The 12,734-nt window shown below is 35.1% G+C and overlaps 1 pseudogene; it reads left to right on the top strand.

Moving 5' to 3' along the window:
- The window catches only part of LOC109100396, a 30,506-nt pseudogene that overhangs the window by 4,969 nt on the left and 12,803 nt on the right, over nucleotides 1–12,734 (top strand).

Genomic DNA, 12,734 nt, shown 5'->3' with positions numbered 1-12,734 from the left:
ATTTTTTTTTTTCTTTACAGGGCACACCTGAGTTTGTTACTGTCTCTGAGTGTGTGCATTACTTTGAATGGAGGACATATGCCGCCTGCAAACGTGATAAATTTAGACCACATAAGGAGGTGAGTAGAGGTGATGAGACGTGATGACATTTCTGTTGGAGGAAGGTGTGAATGTTTAAGTGTGTGTGTTTGGCTGTTTCAGTTGTTCTCAGTGTAAGAAAGAATTAAACTCATCAGTGTTGAACAAAACATTTTGAAAGTGTGAATTTCTAAATAGACTTGAATAATGCAAAATCTGCATAAAGAATGATTAACAATAACATTTTTTAACTATTGTAAAAATCACATTTAATGGTTTGGCGCAGTGTTTATTTATTTAATTATCTACTCGTTTTGGAATAAAATATTAGTATATATTTAGTTTATAAATTTGAGGGAAACAACTTTTTTTTTTCTTATTATGCTAATCCAAGCACCAGTAACATTTTCACAAAGTGTATTTTTTTTGCCTAATATCTTATTTATGCTACAACAGAGGAAATGGCTTTAGTTTCTAGGAGATTTTTATTTATTTTTTAATTTTTTTCTGAACATGACTCATTATTTGCATTATTTGCTTATCTCTTTCCAAAGGTCCCCTGCTATGTCTTTGACTCGGATGGAAAGAAGCATGACCTCAACCCGCTGATAAAACTTTCAGATGGCTACCTGGTGGACGACCCAGATGATGAAACTGATTTCTACATTAATATATGCAGAAGTCTAAGTGAGTTTCTGTAAACTTTTTTTTTTTGGGACACAGTGTAAGGGCTTTTTAAGAGTTTGCTGCCCAGTAAACAAACATTTTGATTATATACAATAACTGCTTTATCACACAAAACAATCTGCAAAGCGTCTGAGCAGGTTCTTATTTAAACAACTAAAGCATTTGGAAGTGCAACGCAAATAACTTGGATGATGTTTGTCTGTCCAGACCGTGCTGGAAGCCTGTGTCCCGAGGGATCTGCAGCCTGTCTCACGACTGGCGACGGTTCCTTCAACATGGGTCAGCCTGGTCATCAGCTTGAACTGCTCTCAAATGACAAGTATGTGCTAATTTAATAGCTAATTAGTTATTAGACTGATGCTTTCACGCTATCATTCAAAAGTTTGCATTTGGTACATTTAAGCTCACCAACAGTAAAAACAGTAATAATGTGAAACATTATTATAATATTAAATAATTGCTTTCTATTTTAATATATTTTAAAATGTAACTTACTCCTGTGATGCAAAGCCGACTTTTTAGCAGCCATTACTTCAGTGGCAGTGATCCTTCAGAAATCATTGTAATATGCAGATTTGGTGCTCAAGAAAAACTGGAGCAGCAGCATAACTGATATTCTCCTTTTCAGACTAAGGCTGCGGTATGAGGGAGTCGAAGAAAAGCCAGCCTTCTGTAATGACCACAGTCCAGCGGTGACGATTACATTCATTTGTCCATCCGCAAGGCAGGCGGTAAGAAGATGCCTAGTGTTTCATTTCATTGCAGTATACCTACTATACTCAGTCACATCACAGCTTTCTCAATGGTTTATCAGGGAAGTAACCCTAAGATGATCAGCAGCTTGAACTGTCGGTATGAGATCGAGTGGGTGACTGAGTACGCCTGCCACAGAGATTACCTGGAGAGTCAAAACTGCACACTGACCAGCAAACAGCACGACATCTCCATTGACCTTACTCCCCTGACACGCAACCGTGAGTTAACTAAATCAATTAATTAAGAAACAATCAATGATGTAAATAAAATTTATTTCTAATGAATGAATCAAACAGAAGTGGTGATGGATTTGATATGGTGTTCCCAGTGTCATTTTACATTGGGAATATTTAAAAAATCAAATTAAATTAAATTAATTAATATAAAAAGATTATGAAAAAAAAAAAGATAAACTTAAAAAAAATAAAAAATCAAATTAAGTTTTTTGAAGTACTAAAATTAGAATCAGAATCAGAAAGAGCTTTACATACAGAAATTACATACTAAAACAAAAAAAAAAGACATTAAAGCTACATCAAAAAAAAAAAAATACAAATTGACAAAGCACATAACAAAATTACTAAAACTTAAAATGAAATTAAAATATTAATACATATTGTAATAGTATATAAATAATACTAATGTAACACTAATACCATGTCATTGAAGCATTCATTTACTGTGGTATTACCAAGTTACTTCATTGAACTTTAGAGATGACCATGGACCATGAAATAACATGGTGTTTCCAGTATTCTATTTTGTTTTGGTACTTTTTTTGTAACTAAGATAAATCGCGCGGCAGTTTGTTAGATAAAGAGTTTGGTTTTCCCAATGAAGGCAAACTAGAACAAGAACATTGAGAACAAGTATACTTAAACTCATTGTAAACATCATGAAAAATGCATTAAGGTGTTACCAGGACTTCATACAGTTCAGCAAAAACACAAAACCCTTCTTCAATGACAAGTACATACAGTTGTGGTTCATCCTTGATGTGATCGAGTACTTATTTATCAAATATAATGCTTTACCATTCTTCATATTTTTTTATCCTTAGCTTCAGGCACACCCTATATGGTTGAGGCCAAAAATGGCAAGGACACCTATATCTTCTATCTGAATGTGTGTGGGCAGACCAATGCTGGACAGTGTGGTGATGATAAAGGTTACGTGTCTGCCTGCCAAGTCAAGGACACGGATTATGTGAAGAGGATTGCTGGGAGATTCCAGAACCAAACTCTGAGGTTCGCCTTAGCTTGTGTTACTCATTCACCCTTAAATGCAATGAAAGTTTATATTGATGAGCAGTCGTAATTCTTTTCTTTTATATCTTAATATTCAGATGGTGATCTCACGCTAATCTACCCAGACGGCAGCAGATGCGGCACCGGATTCCAGCGCATGACCATTATTAACTTTGAGTGCAATGCAACGGCTGGTGAGTGACAAAATGACTCATCTCATCGTAACTCGTGAAGTAACGTGCTGTTGAGACCACAGCGCTGCTGTTTTAACCCTGCCGGATTGTGAAAGTTTATTTGGATGAGAACCAAAAGGAAGGAAATGCAACAATGTGACCTAGATGACATTGTTTAGTGTTGGAAATTTGGTTTTCAAAATGTTTCACTCACAGCTGACTTGTGGTTTGCAGAGTATGGCGAGCCCGTCTTTACGGGAGAGTCTGACTGCACATATTACTTTGACTGGCAGACAGCGTACGCATGTGTGAAGGAGAAGGAAGACCTGCTGTGTCAAGTCACAGACCACAAGAAGAATCGTTATGATCTGTCGCCTCTTACGCGCTACCCAGGTAGAGATGAGCAAAATGGTTTGAGTGCTGGGAAGTAGAGGCAAAGATTAATCATGAAAACTTGTGGTTTGGTCTTTTTTTTAATTATTATTTTCATGATTTATTTTAGTTCTTTAATGACAAGTAAATAAATACACTATAAAGTTTAGGGTCGAATTTTAAATGTTTTTTAAAAGTTGTCTCATATGCTCGCCAAGGCTGCATTTATTTGATCAAAAAACTGTAATATTGTGAAAATACAATTTAAAGAAGAAAACTTGATTTTTTTGATTTTGTTTTTTTTTTATAATTTGAAAGCAATTGTTCTGCTTAATATTTTTGTGGAAACTTTTTTTCCCCCAGAATTCTTTGAAGAATAGAGAGATCAAAGAACAGTATTTATAAATACTGTTCTTTGATCTCTATATTCTTCAAAGAAGTCACCTTTTGATCTTGATTTAGGTGAATAAACATGGTAATGAAATTTTTTTTAATAAATTATCTTGCTGACTAATCTGTGTATTTATTTATTTTTACTTCACCATGCCAAAACATTGTCTAATTTCTAAAAGAACAGTTCACCTAAAAAAAAAGAAAGAAAATAAATATAAAAAAACCAAAAAAAAAAAAATCATCTAAAAAAAAAAAGAAAATGCACTATAAAAAATACTTACCACTTTGTGTGAGAAACAGACTGAAATGAACCACATTAAAGGCCATACCAAAAAATGTAGTAAATGGAAAATGTTATATATATACATTGCAGGCTGGATTAAATGATAAATCATTAGCATTTGATGTGCCATAAAATATTATTTCAGGCTGGTACTTTGAAACCTGTTTTCTAAAATATGAAAGTTTCTGTAAACTTTTAAAAAAGTACAAGCACCTCATGTTGCTTATTGTAAATGTTTTTCTCTCAGAAACAGAGGGATCTCAAAATTGGGAGGCTGTGGCCGCCAAGGCAGCAGAGTCTGATAAGAAACGTTTTTACATCAATGTTTGTCATAAAATCATCCAAGAGGGGGAGGCCAGATCTTGCCCTGAGGACGCAGCAATATGTGCAATAGGTCAGTGCACCATTAGAGATTATTTCCTATATAACCTTTTTTCAGTTCTGACTTACTCAGGAAGTTTTATTCTCTCCCAAATTTTCTTCTTTTAGGAAATGGGAAAGCTGTGAACTTGGGCAAATTCCTGATTTCTCCGCAAAAGGCGGCAGAGGGGGATGACATCAGACTCATTTACAGTAATGGAGACGAATGCGGGGAGGACATGAGAATCAAAACCATCATCACTCTGAAGTGTAAGCCTGGGGATGTTGAGAGTGCTCCGGTCCTGTGGAGCGTGTCCAGCGATGGCTGCATCTATGAGTTTGAGTGGTTCACTGCTTCAGCCTGCGTCCTCTCGAAAACAGAAGGCGACGACTGCAAGGTGGAAGACCCACAAGCAGGTACAGGACATTGGTATTTTAGTTTTGTTCATGTACTATTATGTATTTGTTGATGTATTCAATTTGTATATTTTCAGTTTTCATGGTATGTTAATAGAATTTTTATATTTTATTTATATTTATATTTTATATTTTTTATATTTCCAGTTAATTTAAATTTTAGTTTTAGTCATTTCTGTATAAATGTAATTTATTTTATTTTTTTCAGTTTTAGTAATTTTAGAACTTCAACAAACTAATTTAATATATTTTTAATTTTCATTTTTGTGAGGTTTGTTTTAATTTCTTTTAATTTCAGCTTTATTTCAGTTACTGAAAATGATTTTCATACTTTTAATTTTAGTAAACTACACCGGTACAACAGTTACTGTATCTGTTGTGTGTTGTTATTTAATTTAACTAAACTACACTAAATTGAAATATAATTTTTATTTTATTTTATTTTATTTTACAAAAATGGTTAGTAGTATACATACTGTGTGTGTGTGTATGTATATATGTATGTGTATATATTTTACTGTACAATATCTAATTATTTGTAAAACTTTGTTTCATTTTTGTGAGGATGTGTAGTGGTTAAAGATTTAGGTTGGTAATGTGTTTGTTTGCATTTTATTAGGCTGCTTTTAAATGAGCTTCTTTTTCTTTGCAGGAATTTCGTTTGACTTGTCCCCGCTTCAGAAACCTAGTGGAGGTTATTATAACATGTCCGTTGACAAGTATGACTATTTCATCAATGTGTGTGGCAATGTGAAGGCCGCACAGTGTCCAGAAACAGCAGGGGCCTGTCAAGTTGACCAGAGGTAAGTTCACTTTGGTCATTTTCGGTGATGCGACAAGTTTATTTTGTCTTCTCTGTAAGTGTGATATAAAGCAATGGAATCTCAGCCAACCGTAACATGCAGCTATGGCATGCATGATATTTGACCCAAGAAGTTTTCACTGTGGGCGGAGCTAACCATTTTTGTTTTGTCTCTGCAGTGGCACAAGTCTTGGAATCTCGGCGAGTTTAACTCCAGGCTTTCCTACTATGATGGCATGATCCAGTTGACCTACAGAAACGGCTCTCAGTACAACAACAAGCACCACACGCTGCGTTCCACACACATCTCCTTCCTCTGTGACAGAGAGGCTGGTCAAGGAAAACCAGAGTTTCAGGTATCGCACCTGCTTCTTTGTTCTGATTGTGCTGTTAACACACAAATATATTTTTAGCCTCTTCAGGTAAATATTTTTAGCCTGTACTCAGGTAATGCTACTCCAGCATAAAGGGCTTGTGTTTTAAGCATTACATTTTGCATTGGAAACACCTTCTTATTCCTATAAGGCTTTTGTTTTGTCTGCAAACCAAAAATGCCCTTCATTTATAACCATTTTTCTCCAGAAAGAAGATGAGTACACTTATAACTTCAAATGGTACACATCCTACGCCTGTCCTGAGAGACCACATGAGTGTGTTGTAACAGACCCCAAAACTCTGCAGCAGTACGACCTGTCCAGGTTAGCTTGCCTTTCTAAAGACTTATGTGTCCTAGAAATATTTTTCCTGTTAAATATTTTAGTTTCATTTTTAAAGCATTATCATTTACTGACATTCATTCAGGGTGCTTTACATCCTCCGTCTGCCATTGATTGAACAAACAAATCCCATCCCAAGCTCCTAACCCAAACTAACCATTAGGTTAGGTTAGCATGTATTGACATTCATTCAGGGTGCTTTTTTTTTTTTTTTTTTAAATTGATTTTGTACTGTAGATTTATTATTTTAAAATTTATTAAGTTTAGGTTATTTTTTTTTTCTCCATGAAAAATGTTATATGAAAAAGTTCTACATGGCTTACTTTAAGTAATAGATTTTTAATTTCATTTTGTTTTATTTATTAATTTTATTTATTTGAACCCAATCTCAGTTTTTGGATGTAGCCTTCTCTGTCATAGTGGATACATTTGATACTAGATATGATTTATTAGATAGTAATGCACTGTTAATCTTCATAATATCTCAGGTAGTGTTATTACTCCATTATACGTGTTTGACAACATCCGACAAGTGCTAGTATCAAAAAACTAGACAATGTTAATAGCAATGACTCTTTAGTAACTCTCTTGTTTCCTTCCTCTCTGCAGTTTGGCAGTATCTAATGGCGGTAGGAACTGGCAGGCCATGCAATCCTCTGACCCGAGCGGCCCGAGGAAATACTACATCAATATATGCCGGCCACTTAAAGCTGTGCCTGGCTGTGACAGGAGAGCTTCTGTCTGTGAGGTGAAATTTGAGGCTGACAAGGTTAGTTTCCTGGTTGTGAACACTGGAATAACATGATGAAATACAAAAAAAACTGCACCAATTACAGCAAATATATGTGTACATGTTACTCGAGCAGGAAGGCCTGTCTGAGAAGGTAGAGATCAGCAACTTGGGTATTGCTAAGAAGGGGCCGGTGATCGAAGAAGAGAACCAGCTAATGTTGGTGTACACTAATGGCTCAGTGTGTGAAGCAGATGGAGCAATTACAAAACACACAACCACTACCCACTCCCACCTCTCACATCAGACAGCAATTACTCACCCCTCACCCTTAACTCAAAATTTAAAATTTACAAAATAATTTATTTATAAAATAATTTATTTAAAACAATTGTAATCAGTGACATGAACAATATGAGAACAGTATTTTTTTTTCTTTAGACATCTGGTCCTCGCTTTTTGATGAACCAGAACTGCATCGTTGACTTTTTTTGGGACACAGAAGCGGCCTGCGCCATCTCAACCGTTGAGGACACCAATCAGGTCAACCTTAATTTTTGCACAAAATCCATGACTTTGACAGAATCGAGAAGAATTTCTTATTTCTCTTATTTGTCTACAGACCTGCTCAGTGAAAGATCCCAACACTGGCTTTGAGTTCAACCTGAAACCACTGGCTTCTGAAAACGGCTACCGCGTCAATGCTCATGGGAAAGACTTTGTCGTAAGAAGCACTTTAAAATCTTTCAAATGCTCTTGAGTAGGAGATGGATCAATTCAGAAGTTGATTCCAGTTTGATACCAGCTTGTGGTACATCAGTATTCACACTTAAACAGAGACCTAATAATAAATGGGGTTGGATGACTGATGAAAGCAAACTGGGACTCTCAGTAGATTCAGTAACTCATTGTCAGTAATTCTTTCCTACTTTCATTCCTTATTTATTCAATCACTGCTTTTCAAACAATTGGAGTCAGTACTTTTGAAAGAAATTAATACTTTTTACAAAATCAAAAAGTTTTGAATTGAGTAGTTTATGTGCATACACATTTATTTACTTTTAGCATTAATTTGTTATTTTTTATTTCAAATGTTCTTTCTGAACTTACTGTTCATCACATTTCTGTTCCACAAATTAAGCAGCACAACTGTTTTCAACATTGATAATAATAAGAAATGTCTCTTGAAGTAATAGTTATTTTTAAGTGAAAATTGTTTCAAAGTAAACTGACACTGAAGACTGGAGTAATGATGCTGAAAGTTTCCATTAAGCATCACAGGAATAAATTACATTTTAAAACAAAAAAAGTTTAAGATTATTTCACATATATAAATAAATGAATGAATGCAGCCTTGGTGAGCACAAGAGATTTAGTTTTTTAAAGTATTTACTTTTAGCATTCATTAAGTTTTGAATTGAGTAGTTTATGTGCATACACATTTATTTACTTTTAGCATTCATTTATTCTTGTAACAAATGAAGAAAAACATAACTTCATAATAACAACACACTGAAATCTGGAACAATTACTAAAAAGTATAATTATCACACATTTTCTTTGCCCTCCTCATTTATTTGCTGTACTAAAAAAAATAAATTTTTAGTACAGTTATACCCATAATAAAACAAATGTTACATATCCCTCCTGTCTACTGTAGGTGAACATTTGTGGTTCTATGAAAGAGTGTGGAACTGTCAGAAATAAACCTGTATCTGGCTGTGAGCTGGAAGATAAGAAACCTGTGAGTCAAGTTGGCGCGGAACAGAGTCTCCAGTTCTCCACTGACGGCACTCTCACGCTCACATACAAAGGGGTCCTGGACAAACAGACAGGTGCGTAACTGACTGTGCAAAAAATCACCTGATGACCTACACTTTTATGGAATCCACTGAACGTCAGCTTTAGTTAGAGATATATTATGCTTCCCGTTAAAACATACCAGATTAAATAACTCACAGGTGAGATGTTTTCTTTTAATTCTTTTTTATTGTGTATTTACTCTGTCGTGTACACTACTGTTCAAATATTTGGGGTTTGTAAGATTTCATGTTTTTGAAAGAAGTCTCTTATGTTCACCAAATTGATTAAAAATGCAGTAAATAGAATAATATTGTGCAATATTATAACAATTTAAAATTAATCCTTTTTTTATTTTTATATGTTTTAAAATGTAATTTATCTGGGATGGTAAAGCTGAATTTTTAGCATCATTACTCCAGTCTTCAGTGTCACATGATCCTTCAGAAATCATTCTAATATGCTGATTTGCTGCTCCAGAAACATTTCTTATTGTTGTCATTGTTAAAAACAATTAGGCTGCTTTATATTTATGAGGAAACTGTTAAATATATATATATATATTTTAGGATTCAAAAGTGCAAGCAATTCTTTGAAATGGACGTCTTTTGTAACGTCTTTTATTGTCACTTTTGATCAATTTGTATTAATTTCTTAAAAAATAATAATAATAATTCTTACTGACCCAAAATTTTTGAATGGTAGTGTATGCATTTATTGTATTTCATTGTACCTTACATGATCATGTTAAGGTGATAGCAAGGTGCCAAAACTAGCATAGCTTTGTAGGAAATCAGTTGCCAGGGACAGCGGTCCAGCATACGGTTTAGGATCATAATACATAAATCTTTGCATGCCAAGATTGACCAATCGGAATCAAGTATTCTAGAGAGTCTTGCATAAAGAATACATTGTTCTGCCCTGGACTGAATCCATTTTTACCCTGTTTCCCATCTGTACTAAAGGTACCGAAGACACCTTCATCATAAATTTTTTGTGTGACCAGAAGGCAAACCCGCCCTCTCTGAGGCTTAAACAGGAAGAGCTGGGCACAACTACACACGTAACCCACAATGTGTTCTTCGAGATGTCCACTGCGTTAGCCTGTGAACCTGCTCCTGTGGATTGCCAAGTCACTGGTAAGCTTTCCCGTGCACAAAAACATGCTTTTAATGCTGAAGGGTGTCATTTCTGCACCATTACTATCACCATTTTGTTACCAAACTCAGGCTGATCCATCTGTCTTGCATTTGCAGATTTACAAGGTAGAGAGTATGACTTGAGTGACCTCGGTCTGGATGACAAGTATTATGTTCCTCTGGACACCTCAGATCAGGCCCGCTTTCAAAAGTTTTACATCAGTGTGTGTAAACCGCTAACTCGCGTCCAGGGCTGCCCTGGTGAGTGTCTCTGGACTGATATTGATTTTCTGTTTGTAACACCAACCAAGAGCTGGGGCAGTAGTGCTGGTCTGAATGACCGCACAGTAAACTAATAGACTTATGTTGTTGGCAGCTGGAGCGATTGGAGCATGTGGCCAGCTGAAAGGCAGAGGTGTGAATCTGGGATACGTGCAGTCCAGCCTGCAGGCAGCGGCAGATGGCTCCATCAGTATTGTTTATCTGAATGGGGACAAGTGCGGTTTAGGACGTTACTCCACACGAATCATCTTCCAGTGTGATGACAGTCCTGTAAGCCAAGTGCACAGTTTCTCTCTTAAGTGCAAATAAATTTTTATCCATGGCACTTTCCACAAATATGGAACAAATTGGTTTCATGAATGGATATTTACATATATACTATAATCTAACTTAAGATTAACAGTGTGATAGTACGACTAACACATTCAATGTCTATAAATGTTTATTAATTAGTTAAATTATTTAGAAAAACTAAAATGAATCATTATTTATCTGCACAGGATTTATGTAACCTTGTTGCTGCAAGTAAAAAAAAGTAATCTTTTTCAAGTTACTTGAAACCAATATTTGGAGAGAAAAAAATATTAAGCACCACTCTTTTCAACATTTATATTAAGAAGAAATAAGTTTCTTGAGCAGCAAATCAGCATATTAGAAAGATTTCTGAAGGATCATATGACACTGAAGACTGAAATAATGATGCTGAAAATTCAGCTTTACATCACAGGAATAAATTGCATTTTAAAATATATTAAAATAGAAAATGAAATGGAAAATAATATAATAATGTAATATAAAAAAATAAAATAGGACATATATTTAAATTTTTAATATTATTTCACAATATTACTGTTTTTACTGTATTTTTGATCAAATAAATACAGCCTTGGTGAGGAGAAAAGACTTCTTTAAAAAGATTTAAAATCTTATTGCCCCCAAGCCCTATTTTGTACTCTATTTAAGATGCTTTAAGATTTTTTTTATGGTTAAGCTGTTGAAACCTATTTTTCTTTCCTCTATCTAAAGGGTGCACCCATGTTTGATCGCAAAGATGACTGTGAATATGTCTTCATCTGGAGAACCTCAGAAGCTTGCCCTATAAGAAGAGTGCAGGGTAGGATCAACAGCCAATTTTTTCACAGGAATGTGAAGAAATGCTCTAACTTTGACTTTGACTAAGATTAGTTCCTGTCACTTACAGGTGAAAACTGTATAGTCAAGGACCCCAAGAGCGGCTACGAGTACAATCTTACATCACTGGCCGGAAAGGACTATGAAGTGAAGAAATTGAGTTATGAGTATCACTTTGCAGTGTGCGGCCCACTTACATCCTCGGTCTGCCCTCACGGTCTCAGCAATTCAGTGTCCTCCTGTCAGGTCGAGGGCAGTACTCACAGAATAGCAGGTGAGTTTATTTGGTTTGTTCAATATCAAAGCTGAGCTAGTTGGGTTTTTTTTTTTTATGTTTGAAGGAATCATTCACTCAAAAATAAAAATTTGCTAAAAGTTTACTCATTCTCAGGTGAGTTTGTTTCTTCATCAGAACAGATTTGGAGAAATGCAGCACTTGGTCACCAATGGATCCTTTGCAGTGAATGGGTGCCGTCAGAATGAGAGTTTTAAACTGCTGATAAAAACATCACAATAATCTTCAAGTAATCCACACGACTCCAGTCTATCAACTAACATCTTGTGAAGTGAAAAGCTGCATGTTTGTTATAAACAAATATATCATAATTATTTTTCATTTCATACCATTGCTTATGGCTAAAATACAAATCCTCTATCCATAATATTGCTTTCTCCAGTGACAAAGTCATCATCTCTGAATCAGGAGAGAAATATGCACAGATCAAGCACTGTTTATAAGTTAAAACAGTCCAAAACCATTCTAAACAAATAGAATGGTATTAATATTTTGGCCAATAGCCACATTTTAAATCAAAATGCCTTGATGGGTTTATTACAAATGCAGCTTTTTGTTTCACAAGATGTTAATTAATGGACTGGAGTGGTGTGGTTTATTTGTGGATTATTTTGATATTTTTTAACCAGCAGTTTGGACTCTCATTCTGACGGCACCCATTCACTGCAGAGGATCCATAGGAGAGCAAGTGATGGAATGTTTAATTTTTCCAAATATATTTGATGTAGAAACAAACTCATCTACATCTTGGATGGCCTGAGGGTGAGTCAATGATCAGCATATTTTCATTTCTGAGTGAACTGTTCCTAACCGCTTTCATGCTCCTTTGCAGGCTTATCCAATCAAAACCTCACATTTGATGATGGGATTATAATGATCAACTACACGAATGGGGAAAAGTGCCACAAGATTTACGAGCGATCCACTGCTATTCTCTTCTCCTGCGACCACAGCAAGAATCCTGTGAGTTCCTTTCAGCCAATGAATGAGTTAATTAAGAAGTTAAATTCATTTCCTGAATGGTTTTTTTTTTTGTTTTTTTTTAATTCCTTTGTTCATCAGGGTAATCCGGA

This window comes from Cyprinus carpio, chromosome A20 (assembly GCF_018340385.1).
Source record: "Cyprinus carpio isolate SPL01 chromosome A20, ASM1834038v1, whole genome shotgun sequence".
Lineage (NCBI taxonomy): Eukaryota > Metazoa > Chordata > Actinopteri > Cypriniformes > Cyprinidae > Cyprinus > Cyprinus carpio.
This window is presented reverse-complemented; position numbering and strand designations above follow the sequence as displayed.